General features: G+C 41.5%; 1 pseudogene; it reads left to right on the top strand.

Moving 5' to 3' along the window:
• The first annotated feature begins 7,263 nt into the window (after positions 1-7,263).
• Positions 7,264-8,120, top strand: LOC102243678 (annotated as a pseudogene).
• Positions 8,121-14,100: the final 5,980 nt, after the last annotated feature.

Here is a 14,100-nt window from a genome sequence, read left to right as displayed (position 1 = left end):
TGAGAGGAAGGGAGAGGGAGAGAGAGATAGAAACATCAATGATGAGAGAGAATCATTGATCAGCTGCCTCCTGCACACCCCTTACTGGGGATCAAGCCCACAACCCTGGCATGTGCCCTGACCAAGAATCAAACCGTGACCTCCTGGTTCAAAGGTCGATGCTCAATCACTGAGCCACGCCAGCTGGGCAGCGTCTGCATTTTTAAAACAAAAGATTGGGCCCTGCTTCCCTGTTCATCCTTGTGTTCAACAGCTTCAGACGTCCCCACGGCCATGGATGATGTCCCTGAACAAGTTCTGCAGCCTGCTCCTCCACTGTTGGAGATACACCAGGTGGTCCCCACACCACAGACATCTCCAGCCAGCCCTTAGCCAGCACAGGAGGGAGGGGGGGCGGCGGGCGGATCCGTGAATAAATACTCCAGCTTGCTCACCTGCTGTGGGCTCCCTGAGGCATGTCCCGAGGAGAACCAATCTTCTATACCTGACCAGGCCTCCTGGGTCACACCCCAGACAAACTCCCCACCCTAAACCCTTCCCTCAAGCTGCTTTGGGGAAGCCCAGTATAAAAGATTTTAAAGCATGGATGAGACATTGTGGAACTTTTATTAAAATGCCTCTTGGAAAAAAACCAAAAGGGTTAGTATGACAGTGTAGATGGAGAGTGGGGATGATGTGGGGTCTTCCTCTGAGGAATTCAGGGGATATTCAGAGGGAGAGGGGTCAGAGCAGAGTAGAGATACAGAGAAAATGGACATTTTGTGACACTTAAAAAATTATGATGATGATAAAGAGAAAACATGAGAAATGCAATTACTGCAGTAGTCAAGATTACGTGACCTTATTAATAATAAGAAGAAAGAAGTTTGGATTAGGCCAAATTTAGGACACAGAGCCCTTCTATGATATCTACACACTTTGATTCGTGAGTTTATGTGGATTTGCACACGTGAGTGACACACCTTTTCTTCCATCCAGTCGCCCTGCGTGTTAAGAAAAACAATTGCTGTTTTCCCTTCTCTCTGGATGTATTCCTAATTAGTTTTCTTTTTTTTAATTAGAAGACACTCTCTCAACCTTCGCATCATCCCCCAACTTAATGAGCTCCTCCAGATGTTGAATGAGAAACAAAAAACCACAGGGGAAAAAAAACAAACAAAACAGCTGGACATTAAATACAGCGAGAATTACCAGCAGCTTATTTTGGAAACCAGGCCACATTCTCACATATTCTAAGTAACCACTGGTGTGACATTCTCCCCCTAGAAGTGATCAGCAAGTGGCGCGGGCACGTGGCGAAGACGTTCTCCTCATCCTGCGGCAGCTGTCCCAGCGTGTGTGAGACCTGCCTGCAAGGCTCTGCTGATGACGTCGCCCAGATTTCTCACTTTCCATCACGAACACTGACCTCCTCCACCCGGCATAGAGGAATTTGACATATTTTTTTCTTAGAAAACCAACTCTTTCGGGTGACAAGGGGGGGCCAGCATGTGTGGTCACTACTAATGACCGGCTTGCATTGTTATGGAAGCCTGGAGTGAAGAGCCCCTGCAGGACAGGGCACCCCGAATCCACACTGCAGCTGCGGCAGCTTCCCGAGGGTGCTCAATGAGTGGTGAGTGACTCTGTGAGCCCGGGACCCGCACCCTTCCTCCCTCTCAGATGGAGACCAGCTGGGATCCACAGCGGAAGCCCAGTGCCTCTAAGGCCTTTGTCATTGGTCACACAGGGTTTTCTTTATCAGGGGACCCACTCATCCAAGAAGACGAGGAATGATCTGGTGGTCACTGTTAATATCACCTCCTCAGAGCCTGGGACACTGCAGTGTGCGCATGGGATATTTCAACAGGTGGACACACCATGGCCAAGAAGCTAGGCCACTGGCAAACTCCATTATTCATGAGATAAAACCAAAGATATGTTTCCATAGTTTTCATAAGTGTGTAACAAATATGTATAAATAAACATGTAAAAATAAGTAAATATATATTAATATATTCAAGTTTGGCTAAGTTCATAGCTATAAATGAACTCATCCATTACAAAAAAAATTGGAAAAAAAGTAAAATCACCTATGTGATTTGACTAGCTCTTAAATTTAATCTCATGGCACACATAAACTAATTACTAAAATTCTTTGGTATACAACACAATATGTTATATTTTTTGCCAATGTGACAAAAAAAATAGGTATAGTTTTGATTCATTAACACCAGACAGCTATTGTTGCATTGACTGTTGTCATTTTATTTGGCAATCTAAGGGAAAAGAGGTCAGTGCCTCTAAACAGTTAGGCACTGCATGTTTTAAAATTCTCGAGGCACACCTGTTGCAAGTCATTGGCTTAGATCTTCCACTTCAGTGTCTTTTCTATATATGTACATGTTTCATTCCTTTTACTCACTCTTATTACAAAATTTTATGTTAGGCCTTTGGCCAATTATTTTTGACTTAAGAAATGTCTTTGATGTTTGCTATCTTTTGCTATCTGATTTATTTTTAGTTTATCTTCTCTGGGAATCTGCAAGATATATTTATCCTGCCTTTAATTCTTCACATGGCTACTTTAAGTTTAGAAATTGCTTAGTTGATATTTTTATTATTAAAGTCAAAAATTAAAATCATTTTATCTCTTTACAAAAGATAAAATTTTTATTTTTAGAAACAAAGGAACCTTATTTACAGTCATGAGAGCGTCCCCCAGGAGTACACAAAATACACATAATGGGTACACATACAAGTGAACCTTTGAAGTCAATTCCTTGCCATGTTCCTGGATAGCAGTGCCCTCATTGCCCTCTCGGCACCATCATCACTGCGACTTTGCCCCCAAGCCCAGCTGCACCACCTTGTGGGCCAGACTGTTGCAGGCTGCTTCGTAGCGGGCTTGAGTGGCGGGCTTCCCTTCCTGGCTCTGGATCTTCTCATCCTCTAGGCAGACAAGATGAAGTTCACAGCTTCTTCTGCGGTAGGACCTTGAAGAGATAACATTTTAGTCCATTTTTACCATCTCCCAATATCCCAGCTTTTCCTGATGAAACTTGAGAGCCAAGACACACACCACCCTCCTTTGAGGAACCAGGTTCTCCATCTTGCTCCCATTGGCCACCACCTCTCCTGCAGCATTTTGCATTTACTCAATGTCACTTTCCAATGCCCTCTGCTGAGTCTTGGCCTGTCCTCCCCATTCTTGTTTGCTTCAACACCTACTCTTCCTAGGCATCCTAATATCAAAAAGTTCTGTTTTTCAAAAAAGTAGCATGCTGTGTGAAACGTGTGATCCAGGTGGCATGCCTATGTCAATGAGAAGTTTTTGGCTATAGTAACAAAGGCCCTACAGCAAGCATGTCAAATTCTCAGCCCATGGCCGGCCCACAAGGAATATTTTTGCAGCCCAGCCAATATAACAGTAGGTAAGAAATGTATTAATAAAAATTTCGTAACTTGATTTTTACAATATTCTACTACAACGTTTGCTAACGGCTGATTACTATAATCGTATTGTATTCATTTCCCTTATGCGCCTTACACGCAGGCACACCATTTCTCTCCACTAATACTAGCAGTGAATATTTTAGCAGCCAATTGCCACATCATTAGTCTTGGACTGATTTGTTTGGTATGCACAACAGGAAATATTTCGCTTTTGGAGAACAAGAAAAATAGGTTTATTTGTATTATGCTTATTAATTTGTGCAGTTATTCAGTGTCTAGTAAGGTAATGTTCAAGAAAAAATATTAATTTTTATTAAAATGTTCTGTTATTTTATGTTAACGATTACTCATTTATTTCAGCCATTTGTATTCAGCATGTCTCTATTGAAATAAACCTACGTTTCTATGAAAATTTAAGCTTTTGTTTTTTTGCTGCCCACATAAACTTAAACCGTGTTTATCTGACCCATGTTAGCCTTTGAGATTGACATGCTTGCCCTACACCAACAGGCTGGAACAAGGGGGACCAACTAGCTGTGCACTGAGGTCTGATCTGCCTCTTGTGCTAAGACAGTGGTTCTCAACCTTCCTAATGCCGTGACCCTTTAATACAGTTCCTCATGTTTTGGTGACCCCCAATTTCATTGTTACAAATTGAATATAATTAAAGCATAGTGATTCATCACAAAAACAATATGTAATTATATATGTGTTTTCTGATGGTCTTAGGCGACCCCTGTGAAAGGGTCTTTCGAACCCCAAAGGGGTCGCGACCCACAGGTTGAGAACCGCTGTTAAGACATGGAGCATTAGTGTTGTCCCAGGCTGGAAGCCCTCATGATCACAATGGGGTGGCCAGTGTCCCACAGCACTGCAAGCTTCCTCCCTAGTCCTGCCCTCTGGATGGAAAATGGCTCTGTGCCACAATCAGAATGTTTTCCCAGCAGCCTCCACAAATCTCTCCTAAGGTCTCACTGTCTGAATTGGGTAAACTCTCATGCCTCTTAGGGGTCAGGCACGGAATGGAGTTAGTCCTACAAAAAAGTCAGGCCTCCTGCCCGCTGGGCAAGCAGCCAGCCCTCTGAGACTCATGGCCATACAGGGGAGGCACAAGGGGCCACCTGAAAACTCTGGAGAGGGGGAATAGGGGAACACAGGCACTCTCCATGACAATAGTTTTCCGTTGACTTCCTGCATAAGCAACCCATTGGGTATAAGATGTTAGAATTAGAGTGTATTTTCCTCAGTCTCTATGCAGCTGTGACATTGGGAGAGGCCTAATATCTGTTTCCTTTATAGAACACTAACTTTTGTTGCATCTCCATAATTAAAAATAATAAAACTGCAAGCATTATTTCTGCCTGAAAAATCCTAAGCACTTAAAATCTGTGGGGTTTTTTTTTCTTCAAGAAAAAAACAATTTTCTTTAATTTTATGTCTAATTATGCTTCTCTTTTATTTACTTGAGCTTTTTCTATAAGGACATTTGTAATTATTAGTCTAGATTCTGTTTCTTGACCTCTCAATCCACTTACAACATCATTTGTTGACAAAGAATAAAACAATTAGCTTTATTTATCCTGCACATTTAAAAAAGTGTGTCCCTTATGAAGTCAGTCAATACCAAAAGCTAAACAGATGAACACACTCCATTACCAGGGCAAAAATAGTCTTACTATTTTATCATGTACTTTTGCTCTTTGTTCTATGTGATAATCAATTCATGTGTTAAAACCATCATAAAATATTTCTTGACAACATATTACGCTGGCCCTAGACCAGTGATGGCAAACCTTTTGAGCTCGGCGTGTCAGCATTTTGAAAAACCCTAACTTAACCCTGGTGCCATGTCATATATAGAAATTGTTTGATATTTGTAACCATAGGAAAACAAAGATTTATATTTTTGATATTTATTTTATATATTTAAATGCCATTTAACAAAGAAAAATCAACCAAAAAAATGAGTTCGCGTGTCACCTCTGACATGCGTGTCATAGGTTCGCCATCACTGCCCTAGACGATATTCTGCTAAGGGTATACAGAGTACAGTGCTTAAAAGTACTCAAAATGGTTATTTTTTCTTCTGTACTTATATTAGTTTGCTATACAATTGACCCTTGAATAATGCTGAGATTAAGAGCACCGACTATTCTGGCAGTTAAAAATCCACATATAAATTAAGTTGGCCCTTGATTCCCAACTGTAAATTGAAAATAAACATTTGTTCCTGTTTGTGTTCAGTTTTAGGGTTGCCCTTTATATTTTTAAAAATGTGATTATATTTTTGACCACGTAAAACATTTTCTTCTTGCAAAAACCCTCATTCTATGCAGAGTTCTCTCTTCCTTTCTATCCCCTCTCCCATCCCCACTCATCTTCTGAGTGACTGTTTCATCATCGGTACTTCATATAGTTTAGCTAGAGAGTGCCCAATCCCCTCCATAGTGTAATAGTTCTCTTACTACAAATGGCATTAAATATATATCCATGTTTTAAGAAGAAATTTGCATGTTTTTTCAATAAAGTGTCTCTTCTTGATGTTTGCACATTTTTCCGTTGACTGTTTCACTCTTTTGTTTCTTGATTGCTTAAAACATATTATCAATTAGGGTTTTTATTAGTACCACGCTAAAATGAGGGTTTTGAGCCCTTACAGGGTGGTAAGAGCTGTTAGTACTTCAGTGTGCTATTGCTTTTCATCATACTGTTCTAGGGTGGGAGGAGGGAGGCAAACATTTATATACTGTTGACTTGATTAAATTTTCTTCATTTAATCTTTATTTGAGTTCTAGTTGGAAGGTTTTCACTACTCGGGTTTAAAAAAATGCCCATGTGTTCTTCTAATAGGCTTGTGGTGTCATTTTAATTTTTTATAGTTCTCTGACCATTTGTACTTTATTCTGTTGTCTGGAGTGAGATATGGGTCCAATTTTGTCATTTTTTAAATTCCTATTTAGTTCCCTTGATGTTATTCATTTTTGCCTTGATAATATGAGATGCCACCTTTATCAGAAACGAAAGTCGCTTGTTTTCTTGATCTGTTTCCTCCTCTGTCCCCCTGGCCCATTTGTCTAGCCATGCTCTAGAACCATATCTGGTAGGCCTGGCAATCCCCTTCCTCCTTACTCATCTTTTATAGAGATTTTCTAGAAATTCTTGCACAATTACTTGTCCATAAAAATTTAGAATTAATTGCACCGCTATGACAAATACTGGCATGTGTATTGGATTGGTGCTCAATTCATATGCTAACTCACATGGAATTGAGTCTTCCTATCCAAGATCAAGGGACACTTTCCCATTGGGTCAAGTCTACCACATAGGCTTTTGAAAGTTTCTCCACATAGAGTTTGCAATTACTTATCAAGTTTATGCATAAGAATTTCACGTTCTTAGTTGCCATTTTAACTGAGACTTTCTCTTTTCTTATGTCTAAGTGGTTGTTACAGGTCCATAGAAAGACTATTGATTTTTGTGTGTGTCACTTTTTTATCCTCCTAAATGTTCCCAAGGCAACTTTTAATTATTTAAATAGCTTACTCTTATCTCAAGGTCATGTTGATGAATGGAGATCTCTTTAGAGGCAGTAGATACACACAGACACAGACACCAAATACCAAAACAATCTCTACAACTTACACTTTAGACTATTAGTGAGCCAATCCCCCAAGAAATGAAGCAGACTCCTCCTTCTGAAAAGTAGATTTTATCAGCTGTTTTTTTGAACAGCAAAACAAAGGTAAGAAAATATTATGCCAAGAGTCTCAGCACACCTTCCAACCCGGCGACTTCCCAGCAATCAGATCCTTGGACTTTCCTCACAGCATGGCCCCCAAATACCAGTCCTCGCTCCCACCTCAAACGAAGAAACTGACTCCAGCCCCCAAGCCAGACCCCTTAGGGCATGCCAAAGGGAGAAAAAGAACAGGAAGAAGTGATTGAACATATAGAAGTACAATATGAAATGGACAGACTTAATGAACAAGCCAGTGAGGAGATTTTGAAAGTAGAACAGAAATATAACAAACTCTGCCAACCATTTTTTCAGAAGAGGTCAGAATTGATTGCCAAAATCCAAAATTTTGGGGTAACAACATTTGTCAACCATCCACAAGTGTCTGCACAGCTTGGGGAAGAGGATGACGAGGTGCTGAATTATTTGACAAGAGTTGAAGTGACAGAATTTGAAGATATTAAATCAGGTTACAGAATAGATTTTTATTTTGATGAAAATCCTTACTTCGAAAATAAAGTTCTCTCCAAAGAGTTTCATCTGAATGAGAGTGGTGATCCATCTTCAAAGACCTCTGAAATCAAAAGGAAATCTGGAAAGGATTTGACAAAATGTTCAAGTCAAACACAGAATAAAGCCAGCAGGAAGAGACAGCATGAAGAACCAGAAAGCTTCTTTACCTGGTTTACTGACCATTCTAATGCAGGTGCAGATGAGGTAGGAGAAGTCATCAAAGATGGCATTTGGCCAATCCATTACAGTACTACTTGGTTCCTGACATGGATGATGAAGAAGGGGATGGGGATGAAGGTGAAGAAGATGAAGATGCTGATGAGGGGGAAGAAGGAGAGAAAGATGAAGGAGAAGATGACTAATGAACACTGATGGATTCCAATCTTTTTTAATTTTCTCCAGTCCCTGGGAGCAAGTTGCAGTCTTTTTTTCTTTTTCTTCCCTCCCCCCCCCCCCCGCCCCCACCTTGTGCTCTGTTGCCCTGTTTTTTGAGGTCTCTTTTCTCTCCTTTTACATCATAGTTTTCACCTTATTTGTGGGGGAGAGGGGGATGTACCTTGAGCAGATACAGTGGGAAAAGAATCTTTGCCCCTTTCTGTTCCAAATTCATTTTTATCCCTTCCTGTCTCAAAAAAAAACTTAATGGAATCAACACCACCATGCTCTGTGGGAAAAAAGAAAAACCTTCTGCTCCTTTCGCTCTGCTGGGAGCTGGAGGTTGCTAGGCCCCTGTGTAGTAGTGCATATAATTCTAGCTTTTTTCCTCCTTTCTCTGTATATTGGGCTCAGAGATTACACTGTGTCTCTATGTGAATATGTACAGTTAACATTTACCAACATATATCTGTCTACTTTCTCTTGTTTCAAAAAAAAAACTTTAAAAAGCCAGGGGGTATAGAAGGTCAGAAAGGGGTGGGTTTGAGATGTTTGGGTTGGTTAAGTGGGCATTTTGACAACATGGCTTCTCCTTTGGGATGTTTAATTGTGATGTTTAATGGACATCCTTCAGTCTAAGATGATACTTTTAAAATAAAATTCTCTCCTAATGATGACTTGAGCCCTGCCACTCCATGGGAGAATCAGTAGAACCTGTAGGATCTTATTTGTAATTGTCATTTCTCTATTGTAATTTTGTTCCTGTTTATTTTTAAATTTTCTTTTTGTTTCACTGGAAAGGAAAGATAATGCTCAGTTTTAAACGTTAAAAGTGTACAAGTTGCTTTGTTACAATAAAACTAAATGTGTACAAAATAAAAGAAGATATTATGCCAAAAAAGTAGAAGCACTGGCCTCTCCCATTGTGCATGTAGAAAATATTTAGAGAAGGCCTGTGCATGGAAGGCAGTGCATTAGTGTATTTAAAATATGCTTTTTCCAAGGTGGCAACTCAGCCAGGAGCCCTCCTCCCTCCACAGGCACTAAAGGACCGATGACAGGAATCACTTGGCAATTGCTCACGGACCCTATTCAAGAGCATGATATTAAAGTTGAGAGTGTACCTCTGCCCTTGGTGTTATTTGCAGATTTAAAATAACAAAGTGCTAAAAATATATATTATAACAAGTTACTCCCTACCATAAATGCATCAAGGCAGCTGGAACTGACTATATTTAAGGTATTAAAATTGAAGTTGATGGTGACCCCACATTATTCATTACATCAAATGGAGATGCCTTTAAATTTATATTAAATTCAATTTAAATGCCATCAAAACCATGGTTGACAAAGTCCTGACAGATGAATATTTTAGTATGATTCAATAGCAGTAAACTTTATTTTCTTACCTTGAGGCAAGGTGATGCCGTTTTATATGCAGTAGGGTGAACTGGGTTTGTAGTAACATGGCTTATGATTTCCATAAAATAAAATTTTATCTTTAAAATGATTTTAAAGGGTTTAAGTCTTGAACTCTGAAAACATCTCTTCAGGGTGTTTCTTGCTTTGCTCATTACTTTATACTATGAAATCCATTAGCTCCCTTAGACCACTTTTCAAAATATCTTCTGGTTTAGAATTAACAATTAGTCATCTTAAAGGTTTTATGTTTGATGTTGACATTCAGTAATATTTCACTTTGACTTTTCCACTTACAGCTCTTGGTCATAGGAGGAAAATTGCCTTGCCCAGAAATTCACTTGTCATTGGTGTTGAATGCTTAGGTGTTTAATGAATAAATGAAATGATTAATTAATTGATTAGTTAGCTAGTCTTTGTAACTGTTTCCAAGAAACAGCCTCCTGTCTGCCCACTAGAATAGTTCTTGACATAATAGTTTACAGGCCACAGCCATTCTCCCTAAAGTGATTATTAGTGAGATACATTGACTCTATATCAATAGAGAGAAATAGCTGACCGAAGCTTGGAGACCTCAGGGAAGGATTTTCTCTTAATATTTGGTTCCTAGAACTGAGAGTCCTGACTTCCCAGTCTGTAGCCTTTACTGGAGATTTACAGAGGCTCCCTGGGTGGGATCACATCCTATAAAATACCCTTAATGTACTGGGATTGTCTGTAGCCCAGTGCATTTTTAATTTCTGTGAGTTTGTGTCTAGCTAATGGCCATTTCTCCCTAAACCAAAACAGAGGCAGTGAAGCTTTAGAGTCAGAACAGATGAAATTAAAAGTCAAGAAGCCATTGCTCAGCTTTTAAAAAGCAAACAGCCTTTAAAAAGCAAACAAACAAAACAAAACAAAAGGTACCCACTGGATTTGGGAGCCAGAAGGTCAACTGCAAGAGCCAAGTCTTTGAGAAAGAAAAGGATTTCTTGAACTCCAAAAATTCCCATGAAACACCAAGAATCCAAGTCTGGTGGACAGAGGACAGAGAGGGCATCCCAGAGAGGTGGACACAATGCAAATCTTTGCCATTAACAGAGGGAAGAAAGGTCTGGAGTTAGGGTACTGCCCAGCCCCTGCCCCAGCCACCAGAGATCTCCCCAGAGCTGCAGACAGGAGGGCTGGCTCTAGAGTTGCATGGACCCAGAGTGCCCTGGAGGGAGCTGAGAGCCCTGGCCACCCAGCTCACCAATGCTGGGATGGGCTCCTGAAGTCAGAAATCCTGTGTGCTCAGAACTCAACCAAGCAGAGCAGCAACCTGGGCCAGGAGGGGCTGAGTCTTGGGTTGGGTACAGGAGCTGAGGTGTGAAGTCACACATGCCAGCTGCAGAAGCTGCCAGGGCAGAAGCAGAGAGAGGAAGAAGAGGAAGGAAGAGGCAGACACTCTGAGAGTCTCTTATGCCCTAGAAGAGTCTGGAGTCTGGGTCAACCTGGTAATGACTGAATACAGCCCAAGCTAAGAAGTTACCCTCCCACCCACCCACACACATGTGGCCACCAGCAACAGAAGCAGCTTCTAAGGAAGTTGATCTGATACAGAGAATGGAGCTCCTTATCTGTGTGATGCGACAGTGACTGCCAATTTTAACTCAAAAGCTAAAATCTGAAAAGGAGATGGCCCCTTGCTTTTTTGTCTCATCTCTGTCATGAAGGAAGGCAGTACAGAAGCCCTGGCTGCTGGAATGTCAGGGTGCGGGTGGAGATCAGAGAGACAGAGGATGAGCAGGTACCTTCAGACCCAACATTCTTTTGCATCTGAATGATGGTGCCCAGCAGGCCATCTTCACATGGCACACTGGTGTTGTGTGTACACACGTCCCTGTGCCCTAATGTCCTGGTGTCATCTTTGAGGAAAATATTTCTCCTCTGGGAGCCTCATCATGAACTTCAACTAGAGCTATTTCAGAAACAGCAGGGAAGAAAATGCAGAACTAAGTTTATTCCTTTGCTCAAAAGTATTTCCTGAACACCCCGGGAAAAGAAAATGTGGAAAGGCGACATACACAGCTGCAAACCACATTTCAATAACCATATGGTGAATGTGTGGTGTCTTCTGCCTGTTCTCCTCAATGCTCTTTAGATATTGACATGGAACTCAGATTTCACAGACTCCATAGAAAGAGGAAGTGGGGGCTGAGGGTGAGGAGGCATCTGATGATGTTGGCCACAATCCTCTTGCAAGCTGTGATTGGCCCTATAAATGTTCCAGACCAAGTAGCGGCCCCACTAGGCCCACCACTGCCTCTCTCCCAGGGTCACAGGTATAACATCCCTGGTAATGAAAGCTTGACCATTTTATGGAGATACTATGCAGACAAGCTTTCATTTTACTCCCTGTCCTCCGCACTCCTTAGGAATGCCTCCTGCCAATAAATGATCCTGATCATTGTTGCAATTAAAATAATTCATGATTTCATCTCCAGAACAGGAGGGGTGAGTCCTGGTGGCCCAAGGCAGGTTTTCGTTTCTGGAGTTCCACACTGTTTTCCAGGCTAATCTGATGGGCTGCCCAGTTGAAAGAGCAGCCGCTGATCCAACATAGTTTTTAGTGGTGACCATTTCAAGTGCTTCATTTTGATTATCCCATTATTTTTATAAATGCTTGGAAATTTTATTCCAAAAATATTTTAAAATTAATCCAAATGAGCCATTTTTAAAACTGTAGTAGGGGAGAAAGAATCCCTGTGGAAAGATGTTCAATTTCTGCACAAGATCAGTCACTTCTGGGTGGAAAACAAAGATTTGTGACCCCCACAAAGCAGGTTTCATCTTCTTCCTGGTTCTGTGGTACCCAACTTGGACTCAGAAGTAAAAATAACTTCATGATATGATGGTTCGCCTAAAGTATTGCATTTTGCTAACTTTTCACATGATTAATTTAGAGTAAAATTACTATGTGATCATGCATATTTACACATTATTTGTCAATTCAAAACTATATCTATTTTTAAAAGAATGTTTATTTTTTTCTATGTCAGAATCCAAATATACACATTTATGAAATTAATTACCAAGTCCATTTGATATTTTTGAATCATCCTAGTACCCAAAGGCTATAGAGAGACACTGGAACTTAATGATTCTGGGTACAATATCCCTGCACACGCATTTAAAAATAGAAGCCATTACATGTTCTATCTTTTGCCAAATTGCAAATAAGTGAGTAGAGTGAAGGATGACTGTGATGAGTCAGTGCCGACTCAGCGCCTAGAATATCCTCAACCCCAACAAGTGTCAGAATTATCCTGCGGCCATCACCAGAGTCATGCACAGTCCAGGGGAGCACCCTCTGGGAATCCAGCACCACTACCCCTCCTCTGGTAGGCACAGGGTTCTCAGACCTCACTCAGGTAGGCAGGCACCAGGATCAGACTCATCCATGCTTCTCGAGTATCTTTGAGAAAAGCCAGCTGTGCCCAGCTCCTAAAGATGCCTGGATGTTCATTAAAACAAGCAAAACCTCAGTTTTCTGTCGATTTCCTACCATATCTCCCAGCCCAGGCCAGAAGGAGGCAGTCTTTGGGTGACCCAGCACTGGGAAGAGTTGCTTTACACATTCACACTCTCACGCAGACACAGGGCATCTCCCTCCGGGCAGAATCTCAGGGAAACTGAAGGCTCCACAGCCAGGAGCTCAACTCAATGTAAAATTCCAGGGAATAAAATTTCATGAATTATTCTGATATCGAAAACTCCTAACTCAGAAGGTCACATGCTCGTGCTGGTCTGTATTATTCAGGAAAAAAGATAAAGGCTTATTATTAATTATGTCATTAATCACATTATTAATTATATCATTAATCACATCAATCAGATTCATCGGTTAGTGAGACTCCTGTGGTCACAGTAGTCACAGAACCCTGGCATTGCCTTTGGGAATGTAACTATGAGTCACCTGTGACTGCATCTGTGGCTTTGGAATTGCGGGCCATGGTTGTTGGGGACAAGTGTGGGAAGTAGCAGGTAAGATGGGCTGGATATTGGTTGGCCCTGCCTTTCTGGACACTGAATTGCTGCCCCTCCCCATACACATGCTCTATCAGTCCTACCAGTGGGGCTGATCCCATTGCAGGCATGATACATGTGGCTGGTCTATGTTCAGGGGCTGGTCTGGGGCTGGAAACATGGCACAGGCCAGGTGATCAGCACAACCCCTGCTCTCAATGGCCACAATGATGGTCCAGAGATGAGCATCTCCACTGACAGCCCAGTCAGTGGCCACAGCTGGGATGGTTGCTTCATCCTTCCCTCAGTCCACCTCTCTTTAAAACATTAAGGACGACTGCTTCCATGTGCAGACAAACATGGAGCCAAGGTCACCTGCACATTTTGTGATTGTGCATAGTGACCATTGATGGTCTGAACATGAGGAAAGGGTAAATGGAATTTACCTGTGGGAAATAAAATGGGCTTCTGTAGGCAACGAGTCCCATCATTCTGGGATGGTCCCTGACCTGGTGGACAGGCCCCTCTTACACTCTGGTCACCTCTGGGTTCACAGACACCCCATGACACCACGCTCCAGCACATGAGAGCTGCCAGGCACTGGTTTAGACAATTGGGCACATCCTATACAGCCC

The sequence above is a fragment of the Myotis brandtii genome, unplaced genomic scaffold, assembly GCF_000412655.1.
Source record: "Myotis brandtii unplaced genomic scaffold, ASM41265v1 scaffold115, whole genome shotgun sequence".
NCBI classification, from domain to species: Eukaryota; Metazoa; Chordata; class Mammalia; order Chiroptera; family Vespertilionidae; genus Myotis; species Myotis brandtii.
Note: the sequence above shows the minus strand (reverse complement) of the source record. Positions and strands in the feature narration are given on the sequence as shown.